Source organism: Rattus norvegicus, chromosome 13 (assembly GCF_036323735.1).
Source record: "Rattus norvegicus strain BN/NHsdMcwi chromosome 13, GRCr8, whole genome shotgun sequence".
NCBI lineage: Eukaryota > Metazoa > Chordata > Mammalia > Rodentia > Muridae > Rattus > Rattus norvegicus.
This window is the reverse complement of record NC_086031.1, coordinates 47,225,859-47,238,684: the sequence shown is the minus strand read 5'-3', so window position 1 is coordinate 47,238,684 and position 12,826 is coordinate 47,225,859. Positions and strand designations below refer to the sequence as shown.

Genomic DNA, 12,826 nt, shown 5'->3' with positions numbered 1-12,826 from the left:
GAAGTTAGCAAGTGTTGAGCTTCCCAACTACGAGGCTTTGAGATGCTCATCCCCTGGTGTATGATAGAGCACCTCGATCTGGCCTACACTCAAAGGATACAGTTTTACCAATGGGCAGAGGAAGAGAACAGCCTTCAAAGCCTGGTTCTGGGTCCTTTCCAGGCACAGGGCACAGCCACACTTGGCCTCCTTCAGTCACACTGCCAGGCTTCAGTCCCCAGCCTACTGGGCCTTGTGGTCAGGCAGGAGGAGCGGCAAAACAAACTGCCATCTTGGATCAGAGAAACTTCTTTTTGCAGAGACTCAGTCAAAGGACTGAGAATAATGGCTACTGAATGCCCAGCTGTAACGAGACATGTTACAACTATCACAGGCTATCACAGAAGAAAGGGCAGAAAGTGTGTGAGAGCTGGAGGAAGGGGTGGGGGTGGGGAGCCGTGGGAAATCCTGACTTCTGAGCAGGACAGTGCCTAATACACTCTTGACCAGCAGTTGCCGTTACCTGCATAAGACTGTCAACACCCTGTTGTGGAATTTACATATAGTTAATATTGATGGCAGAGGGAGAACATTTTCTTCAGTATCTGGCCAGTGGTAAAGTACCTACTCTCACACACACAAACGTAGAAGGGGGCTAGTAGTGAAGAGAAAGGAGATAATCAAGACTGAGAAAGGGAAAAGAGAAGGGACAAAGGCAGTATGATTTGAATGCATCATGTACAGGTATGTAAACTTGAATACTCGTGCAAGATTGCTTAGGAACACGAAAGCTCTCCAAGCCAAATCCCTGTTGGAGTAGAGCCCAAGTCACCTTGAAGAAATTGACCATCACAGCATCCACAGTTGCCACGGTAATAGGCATGCTCCTGAAACCTGGCACCACCATGCTGGGGACACAGGGTAGGCCCTTGATCTCACCTGGCCCAAGTTCCTTCCTGGGAGTGAAGACTACAGTTGAGAGAAGAATGACACCACTCCACTTCCAAGTGATTGAGCAGATAGCACGTCTACAAGAGGAACACTCGCCCACTTTCTTCCACTGTGGGCTGCCCACAAGGCTAACTAACGTTCTTACTTCCCCCACTGAGGGACAGGAGTGAGCAGCGACAGCTAGCTCCAAGGCAGTTGGCCTCTTGTTTCTAGTTTGTTCCTAGGGTCCAATCAGTTCTCTGACAGAGAGATCTGAGAAACACTCTAAGCCTCTACAATTAAACCTTCAAGACCTAAGCTGTTTGAGTAGCTTCACTAACTTGGGTCCGGAAGTCAAGGCTAGCACAGGGGTACAGAGTGGGAAGTATCCAGCACCTCCCCTAGACTCTGCATACAAGGCTGACCCGAGGGCAGAGTAGAACTAGCTGAGAAGGAAGAGGGGAGAGCAAAGATGGTAGTGGGCACAGAAAACAGGGAGGCTGACTCTAAAGCACGGAAAAGCATCGAGATGCTCAAGAGAGAGCCAGCAAAAGGATAAATGGATATGGCCCTGACGGTGGACTGAAGTCCTAAGCAAAGTGACAGGTGCTGATACTGAAAGGACTCTTAACCGATTGACAGTAAGAGGACAAACTTTGAGATACAGAGCCGGAGGACAGCATCATTGAAGAGAGGACAAGCCTAGCACCCTGGGTCCTCTGCTGTCTTAGAGTCTCATGATTCTTCCAGACCACAGGGTCCTATCTGCCCATCTAGTCTTTAAGAATGTCTACCTTTCTGCTACCAGCTCCATGATCCAACAGTCCCTCTATGAAGATCCTTACCCCCACTTTCCATTCTGCAATTGGCTGGAGCAGTTATTTCTTATTCCTGGAGCAACCAACTAACCACCATTCTCACTGAATAGCTTCCCAGTGAGGAACACAGACAGCTCAGGCCATACCTTCTCCAGATCGTCTGGGCCTTATACTGCTTAAAGTTCACTGACAGCAGGCTCTTTTGCACAGAGAAATACCATGAGCAGAGGGACCTGGATATTCAGAGTTCAATTCTTGCCATCTCGAGATAGGAGTGGCCATCCGAAAGCACTGAGAAGGTAGGTGAGCCCATGGCATCTCCCATGCCCCCACACCATCGTCCAAACAACAGAGCAATGTCCATCTTTCCAATGAAGAGTTAAAAGCAGGCTGTGTCATCACCAGATTGAATTAGCACTTCCTTTGGCTCCTTTTTTTTTTCACATTGCTAATGAAGACCAGTGAGACCCTCTAATTGAATTTCCCCTGCTTCGAGCTGCACATCCCTTCTTGTGTTTATCTGGGAGTAGCAATGCTCGCAAACTCCTCTACGGATGGCCCAACACCATGCAAGACTCCTCCAGTAGTCTACTATCCTAGTAGTTCTGCGCAGAACCATTTCTACTGCGGATGGCTCTTCTCTCACTACACATGATCGCACTTGTTCCTGGCTCTCACGGCCCCCACAAAGCCAGCTGGATTCTCCTCATGAGCCACAAACTGAGCTCAACTTTAGCTTCACGGCTGAGCTTTTCGCCTACTGGGATCGCAGAAGTCAATATACAAGCTGACAAGTGATGCGTATCAGAAAGCACCTTCCCAGTGGGGAGAAATTCCAAGCCAAGGATGCTCCCATCTCTCCCTCACTCATACGCAGAGAGGTAAGACTCAGGCCGCAGTGGAAAAATCCCGGCTCCATGACAAATGGACCTGGACTGGAATCACAGCTCAGGTGCTTACCAACAAACCTATGCCGAGTCCTAAGTCCTTCTGAGCCCTAGCTTCCTTGTCTGTGAAATGGGAAGATTAGTTCTGACCTAGAAGATTACATAAGACACTACCCGGTCACAGTGACTTCAAAGCATTCCAAAATCCGAGAACACCCCAGACCAGGCTTTCCCCTGATCTGGGCAGTAACCAACAACCAGACTAGAACCTATCTGGTAACAAAACATGACTTGACCTTGCCTGAGTCCCCTTACAGCCTCTATTCCACTTCTGCGACTCTTAGAATCATTCTCGCCACAGACACATTAAAATGACTGTGGAAAACAGGCATTGTCACATGCCTTAATCACAGCACTAGGGAAGAAAAAGGGGGCAGATCTCTGAGTTCAAGGCTAACCTGGTCTACGGAGTGAGTTACGGGACAGCCAGGGCTCAAACAAGCAACAAACAAACAAAATGGCTGAGAAACTACTCCAGACTCTGCTGGGTTTGTACGTAGTATAGTGTATGCACTGTGCCTATCACCCTAAAATCCTTAGGGCCTCCCTGGCAAAGGAGTGGGAAGCTATTTATATAAACCCCTTCTCTAGTCCTCTCTGCCAGGACAGAGGTTTCAGGGCAATCGTCAGAGTTATTTAAGCTAAAGATGCTGACAGCCATCTACCTTGTCACCAACCTGAGAGGGGCTCCGCGTTCCTGGGATCTGCAGCTGCCTCTCTGGAATTCAAGTTGGCATGAGGTTGGGGGGAAAAGGCGAAGCCCAGCCCTTTCCGAAAGCCTGCTGCTTGCCTACCCTGAGTGGATCTGGCAGAGGTGATGCGGTGCTGTTATTTGGTTGAGCCTCAGGTATAGACATGCCTGAAGATTCCAAACATGCCTCCCAGCTCCCCACCTCATGGGTATCCAGCGCTTTCTCCACCTTCTCGAGGCGTTATCTGCACCATTTGTGCCCTATGGACATCCCCGGGGGGAATGAATGGCCCAAATACGGCAAACACTGAAAGAAGGGGGATCTGAGCTTGTGGGAACTTGGACCAATGGGAGGAAAGGATTCTGAGCATTAGGAGGTGCTGAAGATGGGGTGTTCCGAAGGTGAAGGGGGGCGGGGGATAGGGGGAGCAAACACACCACCATCCAGTGGAACAGGTTTGGCACGTTTCTCCTGATGCCATCTCATGGCCCCAGGAGATTTTAATATGGGAAGCCAGCTCTAGTCAACAAGCAAGTCATGTTGAGCAATTCCTCTCTTCAAGTCCCTTGGCTCTAATCACTCATTTTAGGGACTTGCTGATGAGAAGTCTATGATCAACTTTCTTAGAGACCTGGTCATCCCAATGGGCTTCCTGGATCTGCCCAACACATAGCTCCATGCTGTTACCTCAAGCCACCTGCTACCTCAAGTCACCCTCCCAATAGCCATCAACCGTTGGCCGGATTTCTAACTCTGGTAGCATAAGCTCCGTCTGGCAGAACAGTGAGGTCTCCCTGAAGTTCCTGGGTAGGATCCACTGTCTACACATGAAGAACTACTGTGTGTGGTTAACAGTGCACCGTATTGTGGCTAAGCCATGCTGTCATGCATGGTTAGAGGCTGGGGCCTTAGGTCCCATGGCAAAGCTTGAAAAGTGAAGGCAGGCCCTTCTTGACCTTTGCATCCCAAAGAAGGCATGCCACACTGCACGGCTCACATATCTGCCCTCCCGGCTCCAATATCTTTCAGGAAATTCTTATCTCCAAGAATTTGGCTGGACTCTCTGACTCTGTATTCTAGACCTAGTCAAAGCCAGGAGGAAATTTTATCAGCCAAGCTTGGTGCTGAATGCCCATAACCCTAGCCATTATGGAAGGAAGGCAAGAGGATCACAAGTTCAAGGCCTCTCTTGAACATATCGAGTTCAAGGTCTGTCTGAGTAGCATCGTAAAACCCTATCTCAAAATAAAAACAGATCTTGCGGGGGGGGTGCTGGAGAGGTGGCTCGATGGTTAAGAGCACGTACTGCTCTTGTTAGAAACCAGAAATGAGCTCTCAGCACCCACGTCATATAGCTCATAACTACCTGTAATGCCCTCAGGACCCTGGATGCACTAGGACTCCTGTACACACACCCATATGTAGAAGCACTCTCTCTCTCTCTCTCTCTCTCTCTCTCTCTCTCTCTCTCTCACACACACACACACACACACACACACACACACAAACTTCTTTTTTAAAGATCTTGGAGTGGATCGCCATGGTGGTGCAGGAGCAAGGCCCCGGGCTCAACTCCAGCGAGGAGCTGGGAACCCTTAGCAATAGGGGATTTCTGTTTTGTGTTGTTTCATTTAGTTTCCTGTTTGGAGTCAGGGTCTCACTATCTCCGACTGGGTTGAAACTCACTGTGTGGAACAGGATGGTGTCCAACTCACAGAGCCCCACCTCCCCATCTTCCAAGTGCTGCGATGAAAGGCGGGTACCACCACACCCAGCTCGTATCAGAGACTTTTTGAGGAAAGCCGCCAGTAGAAGTGACCAGAGATGACTTAAGAAAAGTATCTGTCGCCTGTCACTGGCCTTCCCCAAACTCCAGTGAACCATGAGACGGGTCCATTCTACTTTGTACTCTCAAATGGCTGAGATCTTTGATGTTCAGTTCCTGGATTGCTTTTCATTTTCTGTGCTTCCCCTGACTCCAGCGAGTCCAAACAGCCCACAGGATCTGTCAGAAGCTCCAGGTTCAGCCTTTACCATTCCAGAAACCTTGCAGAGCATGGACCTGGCACCCGGGCTTGGCCTCCGGGACCAGAGCCCTTTGCAACCTCAGACAAGCTCACCACACTTCTCCATGCCCAAGGAGAGCTTACAATCCACCACGTATTCCCTCAACGTAACAACTTTCCTAATTTAGAATTTTCTTGAACTAGAAGAGCCTGATCTTGTGCTTCTAAAAAAGGGCCAAAGAATGCACCTCAAAAAAAGAGAACCCGGCTCAATTTCCAGGGTGGTTCCAACTTAATCTCTCCCCAACGCTTCTGCACCTACAAGTCCACACACATGTTCAGAGAAACCACAAGCCTGAGGTTCTGCTAACTGTGGATCTGCATGGGGAATCTGACACATCTGTCGGAATCTCAGGTCTAAGTCCTCAGAAGGGGAATGATTCTGATGTTCTAATGCCTCTGGGAGCCTCCAATTTGGAAGAGTTACGGCCTATAGTTGGGAGCTCTAGAAAAGCTGAGCCTCCCAGCATTGTAAATGTCCTCTCTCTGACCACATAAAGAGATGTTTCTGAATGACTGACACTAGGTACCAAGACCCCCAAGTGCAAAACAGACCTTGTACTGCTCTCAAAATATAATCCACAAATCCCCTCTGTGGTTTCCAAGGACAGATGATGTCATCACTTCTAAAAGATGACTGTGGATAGGAACTGCAAGCCCCAGCCAGCAGCTTGGAAAGAAAAGCCTCCATTGGTGTCATTCAGGACATGGAAGAGGAAGTAATTGCTGACCCCTGGCTAGTGGCCTTATTTTGGAGAGGAAACCTCCTTCATCTTGGGAACAAGGAAGCCACAACTCAGTTTGAGCTCATCGGGAAAGGGGACTGGAATGGGGTCAGAATCTGAGCCTGCCTGACAGAGGAGGCCTCAGCAGAGGGACTGCTTAGAGAAAATCCTGGAGGCAAAATCTTTGGATTTCATGGGCCAGTAAAACTTCAAATATTGAAATCTGAGGAACCAATGTAAGGTTGCCAACTTTTTGTTTTTTGCCAAATAAGGAAATCGTAAAGCCCAACTACTGTCTCTTCTCACCATCCACCCATGAAAAGACAGAAAGCTGTAACCTCAGAATGTTTTAACATGTCTTGTATTGCAAGAGAAGTCCTTCATACACATTGACTTGAAGAGGAGGAGGAGGAGGAGGAGGGGGAGGAGGAGGGGGAGGAGGAGGAGGGGGAGGAGGAGGAAGAGGAGGAGGAGGAGGAGGGGGAGGAGGAAGAAGAAGAAGAAGAAGAAGAAGAAGAAGAAGAAGAAGAAGAAGAAGAAGAAGAAGAAGAAGAAGAGAAATACATTCTCTTTATTTTTCTCAATTCATTTTATCTGTCACAGATCAAAACTTGAAAACTTGGGGCTCAAAGAACAGCCGACCTCTCTATGTCTGTTTCTAGCTTGAGTCTGAAAGTTAAGGAAAAGATCCCAAATTTTAGAAATTTTGACCTCCCTTGGTGCTGGCAATGGGTGGGGGTGGAAACCACAAGCATGCTAGCTTGGACTCTGGGAAGATACCATGCCAACTACAGAGTACCAGAAACAGTTTGGTTATTTTATGAATTAATGTTCACCGAGACTCCTTCTCCACCCTGGATCTCCACGCTTCTATGAGACCCTCATTTTATTGACCTCTTTACTGTACAAGTTGAAGACAGAAAGACAATGTGGCCGAAGTGATAAATAATACCTGAGATATACAGTAGGCTGTGGGTGTGGCAGTGAGCATCCCATCAGCAAGACACAGGTGGAGGACACAGAATAGGGCTTCTCCACTTGGCTGAGGGGTGGGGTTGGAGTGAACAAGCAGAGGGGGGCACATACAGAATGGAGCCGAGGGCTGAGTGACCAGAGGGACATGCACCAGGACCAGCATAACGATTAGAAACTGGATCGTGAGTTTATTGCTTCTTCCCACCGACTTACAGAGAGCAGCGTCTTTTAGCTTCTTCCTCATCTGCACTGCACTGCCTTATTACAGGGAGTCCTATCCAGGGCCAGAGGTGGCTCCCTTCTTCCTTTACCCCATCCTGTACCTGATGCAGTGCCAAAAGAGGGAGGACTGAGAATGCATGTCCCACACTGGCTAGGACAGCAGCGAGTGCACACATGTTGCTGATGTCTACACTGGCTAGGACAGCAGGCTGCACACATGTTGCTGATGTCCACACTGGCTAGGACAGCAGGGTGCACACATGTTGCTGATGTCCACACTGGCTAGGACAGCAGAGTGCACACATGTTGCTGTGGGTCTGAGCTGGATTACTGGTACAACCAATGATTGTCACTGCTGCCTGTGGGCTGGAACCCTACGCAGAGGCTTCTACCAAGCAGTCCACACTGGAAATTCTATTTAGAAGAAGCTGATGACATAAGTGAGAAGTATTTTCTTTAAAGTCCCATAATTTGAAAAATAGCCACACCATACAAAGTGCTAATTACACTGTAGTGAGGAGCAGTTTGTCTGCCCATGCTATCCCGACCCCGGTTTAATGGCACTGGGTTCCTGTGTCCAAAATGTTTTTGCCAGATTCACACTCCCTGTCACACCGATTTCCTCAAAGGCAGCCGGCAACCCTGGTTTTCCACTCCAGATTACATCTCCACAGGGAGCAGAGAACTCCTGGGTGGTTGCGACTTTAGATCATCAGAGTTTGGGGTTCCCCAGCACCCTCTGCTATCCATTTCCAACCATTCCACGGCTGTCTCTAGTTCTTCTAATACATATCTCAGCACCCCCCAAATCTACTTTTCAAAACCCACTTCCACGTTCCTGCTGAACCCCATTCATCCTGGCCCACCCACCCTCCCAGCCAGATCCCTGCTAAATCCTGCCTCACAGCATGCGCTGCCCACAAGGCCAGTTGCTGTTCAAATGGGCCCTGGCAGCAAATCAAAGCCGCCTGCCCATCAGCCTCTATTAGGTAGTTTGTTGAGTTCTGCCTCTTGCAGCTAGATAACACGCAAACCCAGAACAGCATTCAGCCAGCCTCGCCCTCGGCCACTAATCACTTTCCCGTCCAAATATCTGTATCCAGGCATAGTGCCAGCCCCACCCACCTAAGGCATTGGCCTCCCTCCTGCCCTGCATTGGGAAGAAAGTGCTCCTGGCATTTGTCTCTCACAGCTCTGACTCTTCCTGCTGGTTCAAAGTAACTGTACAGGGAGATCGAGCCAGAAGCCACTGGCTAGTTAGCTACACCAGACTGGGGGGCAGGGGCAGGGGAGAGCCAAGTGCCTGCCACACCAAAGCTCTCCCAGAGACATGAGTTCGCTGGACACCCCAGTACAGGCCCACTCTGTAAGGCCCCTCTGGGATCCCTTACTCCAAGTTACATAGATATTCATATTTCATTCCAGACATGAGAGATCTCCATGGGAGGCCCCAAGGATGAGGGATCTAGGGTCATATTTGTTAGGAGAGAAGCAGGGAGAGGGGGTTAAGGAGACTTGCACCCTTGCTATGAAGGGGTACCCCTTTACTGTGACACAGTCCTCTCTGGTGTTCCCTGAAAGGTCTGAGTAGCCCCCGTCCTTCCTAGCTAAGAGACCTCCACGATCCCTAATTTTACCTTTCGTGCCCAGAGACGCAGAACACTCGCTGACTGGGAAGGAGAGAAGCAATAATCCTGTTCCGAGAAAGGTGCCCGTGGTGGGAGAAAGGTGCCCGTGGTGGCAGCTGTGACAGCTGCCTCCGCTCCAGCTCCCATGAGAAAGAGAAGGAGGCCGGGGTTGAAGACTCTCCCCGGTCTTCACGTGAGACTCGCGCCCTCTCTCTCTCTCTCCCTTTGCTCCGGTGCTAACCGAAGAGACACTGGCTGAAAACCCAGGCGAAGGGCTCTGAGAAAGTGATGGAAGATGAAGCCTCGGGTTGGCCGGGTCCCTACATAACCAAGCACAGCCCCGCTCCTCAGCCTGCAGCCTGCCGCCCGCCCGCCCGCCCGCCTTGCCTTCCGGTGCCTCTGGCTTGCTCCCTGGTAGCAGACAGCCCCCTAGCTGCAGTCGCTCCTGAACTGAGCAAGTACACAGAGAGTCCTGCCAGGAGCTGTCTACCACTCTTTCAACCCCAGTCCCCCCAGCAGCTCCAGGTACCAAAGTGGTTACAGCCAAAACAGTGCTGGCCGAGCTCCCAGCTTAGGAGCAAAGATTTTCAGGGTTTTGGGGTTTTTTTTTTTGTTGTTGTTGTTGTTTTTTGTTTTTTGTTTTTTGTTTTTTGTTTTTTTGGATCAAGAAAGAATGTTCTTTTATCGTTCTGGTTATAGATGTGGGTCTGACAGACAGGAGGTTTTTTTTGTTTGTTTGTTTTTTCTTTTCTTTTCTTTTTTTCGGAGCTGGGGACCGAACCCAGGGCCTTGCGCTTGCTAGGCAAGCGCCCTACCACTGAGCTAAATCCCCAACCCCACAGACAGGAGTTTTTTAAATGCACCTTTTGGTCCTCTCCTTTCCCATGGTTCTGCACTGCACCATCACAGGGCCACCCCCTTCCCTTACGTTTGCACAGAGCATGTGAGAACGGCAAAAAGCTGTAGCAGTCGTGGTGACAAATGTAGAAGCCGGAAATGAGATGGCCTGGCAAAGCCAAGAGGGCCTGCCAGCCTGACTTGGCATCCTTGGCTGGCAGAATGCAAAGAGGGAGCTTTAAATCCTGATGCTTTACTCCCCGACTTTGGGGGATGATCTTTTCACCTCTGAATCTGAATGTCCATCTATAAAACGACGTTAATGATACTACCTCAGGGTACCAGTTCCATGAGAGGAGGTGTTCCAGGCACAAAGAGTACATCAGACACTCCGCAGATACCCACTGTCCCTCCCCATCACAACGCCACACACGGCTTTATTGGTTTTCTTCTGACTCAGGAGAGATGGTCAAGTGCCTTACTATTTGCTGCTCCCTCGGGGGTTGGTTTCGTGTTTCTCTGTCTACTTTCTGACAGCCGGCCTGGTGACCTCTGGGGTGTCCCTGGCACAGTCGGCACAATGCAATGCTTCCCTTCTGCTGGGGGAAATCTTTGATCTGCAGGCCAAGGTGACAGACTCGGGTTGCCGGTCTCCCTGCAGCTGTCTCTCATATCTCCATCTTCAGGCTCCAAGCTTGAGGGAGTCTCCAGGAGTCCAACTTCCTATTGAGCATTCCCAGGAGGGTAACCAGGCTTCACCTTAAACTCAGCACTTCTAAAAGTCAAATGAAGCTTCGCCCCACCTCTGACGATATCATCAGGTTGATGTGGCATGATCTCCAAGAGATGGTGAGCGGAAGGCGAAATCAATTTAGTATTCTACTATTTGAATTGAAACAGTGTGGGGAGTGACTGGAGATTCCAGGAACTTCTCCATTCTAAACAAATGCCCTACCACTGAGCTTCATCCCCATTATTGGGTTACAAATGGATTGTGAGTACCAATGTGGTTGTACTTGCCTAGAACCTGAAGTTGCCTGAAGTCACCAAACGTTAGGTTAAGGTGTGGATGTATAGCTCCAGGACACAGAGTCTCCATTGCACCAAATCAGCTCTCCCAGGGTAGGAGAGCACTCAGATGGACAGAAGTGGGCCGGCATGGGCGTGTCCACAAAACTCTCCTTGTGCTCACTAAGATTTGAATTTCATATAGTTCTTATATGTACAAAATCGTGTTCAAGGGCTGGAGATGAGCATGGCTCAGTGGTTAAGAGCACTGGCTGCTCTTGTAGAGGACCAGAGTTCAGTACCCAGCACCCAGAGAGCTGCTGACAAAAATGATATTCTGACTTTGGTGTTTTTCCAGGTATTTAAAATATAAATACCATTGTTACCTTGCAGAGCACACGAAATTAGATAGTAGGCTGCGTTTGGCTCAGAATCACACTTAGCAGACCTATCCCTCAGCTTAGTGTAGCTTAGGTATCTTAGGAAGAGCACAGTATACACAGGTAGTGGAGACCGCTCCTAAGAGGGGGACTGGGGTAGATCTGAGGTAAGCAGGAGGGAGACTTTTATGGAATAATCTCTCTCTCCCTCCCTCCCTCCCCCCTCTCTCCTGTGTGTGGGTGTGTGTGTGTGTGTGTGTGTGTGTGTGTGTGCACGCGTGTGTGTGCGTGTGTGTGTACAAAGTCTATATAGAACTTGATATGTAGACCAAGCTGGTCTCCCTCTGGGATCCTACATTTGCACCGTAGGAATGCGAAGATCTACCTACCTCTGCCTCCCAAGGGCTAGGATTAAGAGCGTGCACCATGAAATACTTCCCTGAGCCACCTGAGCACTAGAGCCAACACGTTAGAAGCAATCGTTAGTGGGATCCCTGTTTTCTCCCTTCCTTCCATACCATTGTCTTGTAGTCAGATGGACTCACAGCTGAAGCTCAGCCTAGCCTCTCACCCCTATGGTAGTCAAGTGCAAGACCCACTGGGCCTGCACTCTCAGCGCCACTTACACCTCAGCCCAGCAGTCATCCCAGTCATCCCGTCACCCCCATACAGCCTGGGTAGGATTTTATTCTTTTGAGTCAGGGTTTCTCATTGGCCTGGACTCACCTGTTAAGGTGGACTGCCTGGTCAGATAGGGAGCCTGTATTAGTCAGGGTTCTCTAGAGTCACAGAGCTTGTGGAATGTCTCCGTGTATCAAGGGAAATTACTGGATGACTTAGTCTACAGTCCAACTAACCCAACAATGGTCAGCTGTGAAGTCCAAGAACCTAGTATTTGCTCAGTCCCATGAGGCTAGGTGTTTCAACTGGTCTTCTGTATAAGCTGGAATCCTGAAATGGCTGGAGAAAGTTATCCCCTGACTCCCACATGTGCACCACAAGGCATGTGCAGGCGCACGCGCACACGCGCACACACACACACACACACACAAACACACACACACACACACACACACACACACACACACACACTAAACAAATAATGAAAATATAAAAATATCCACGTAGGAGAAAAAGTGGTTCTAAGATACATGGCCAGACAGGACCACACAAAAGTCAACGCCTTGGGAAAGTTCCTCACAAAAAAATAAAATAAAATCAATTAATTGGGAAGAAAGAAGTCAAAGTTGAGAAAAGGGGTGTCAGAGTGGAAACTGGACCAACAAACACAAGGCTGTGCTCTAGACAAGGAAGCCAGGGGAAACCTCCTCCTGGAATTCCATTCTCTGGTGCTGTACAAGTGAGAACCCCCACTCTCTGGACGTGGGGGAATTTGAGTGACCCCAGAATCACAAGGCAGGAAAAGCAGAGGGAAGACAGTTCCACCTGCCCCAGGCTCACAGCTTCAGGATACAGCACAGCCCGTTACTACAGAGTGCGGCCACAAAGCTTTTTCTGCTTCTACACATCACTTCTAGTTCTGGACCTAAACAGTAAGGTTTCTTGAATATGGAACCGAGGGCTTAACGAAAATTGCCAAATTTAATGAGTTTTCAAGT

At 49.4% G+C, this 12,826-nt stretch overlaps 1 protein-coding gene across 30 annotated transcripts in view; it reads right to left on the bottom strand.

Moving 5' to 3' along the window:
• Plekha6 (pleckstrin homology domain containing A6) overlaps positions 1-12,826 on the bottom strand; it is a 140,105-nt gene that overhangs the window by 68,319 nt on the left and 58,960 nt on the right. Inside the window, exon 1 of one of the 30 annotated variants that reach the window (XM_039091308.2) lies at positions 8,992-9,360. The exons of the other annotated variants lie outside the window; for them this stretch is intronic. The gene's annotated coding sequence lies outside the window, so the exon portion shown is untranslated. Of the gene's footprint in view, positions 1-8,991; positions 9,361-12,826 lie in introns of those variants that run through there. 30 annotated transcript variants of the gene reach the window in all.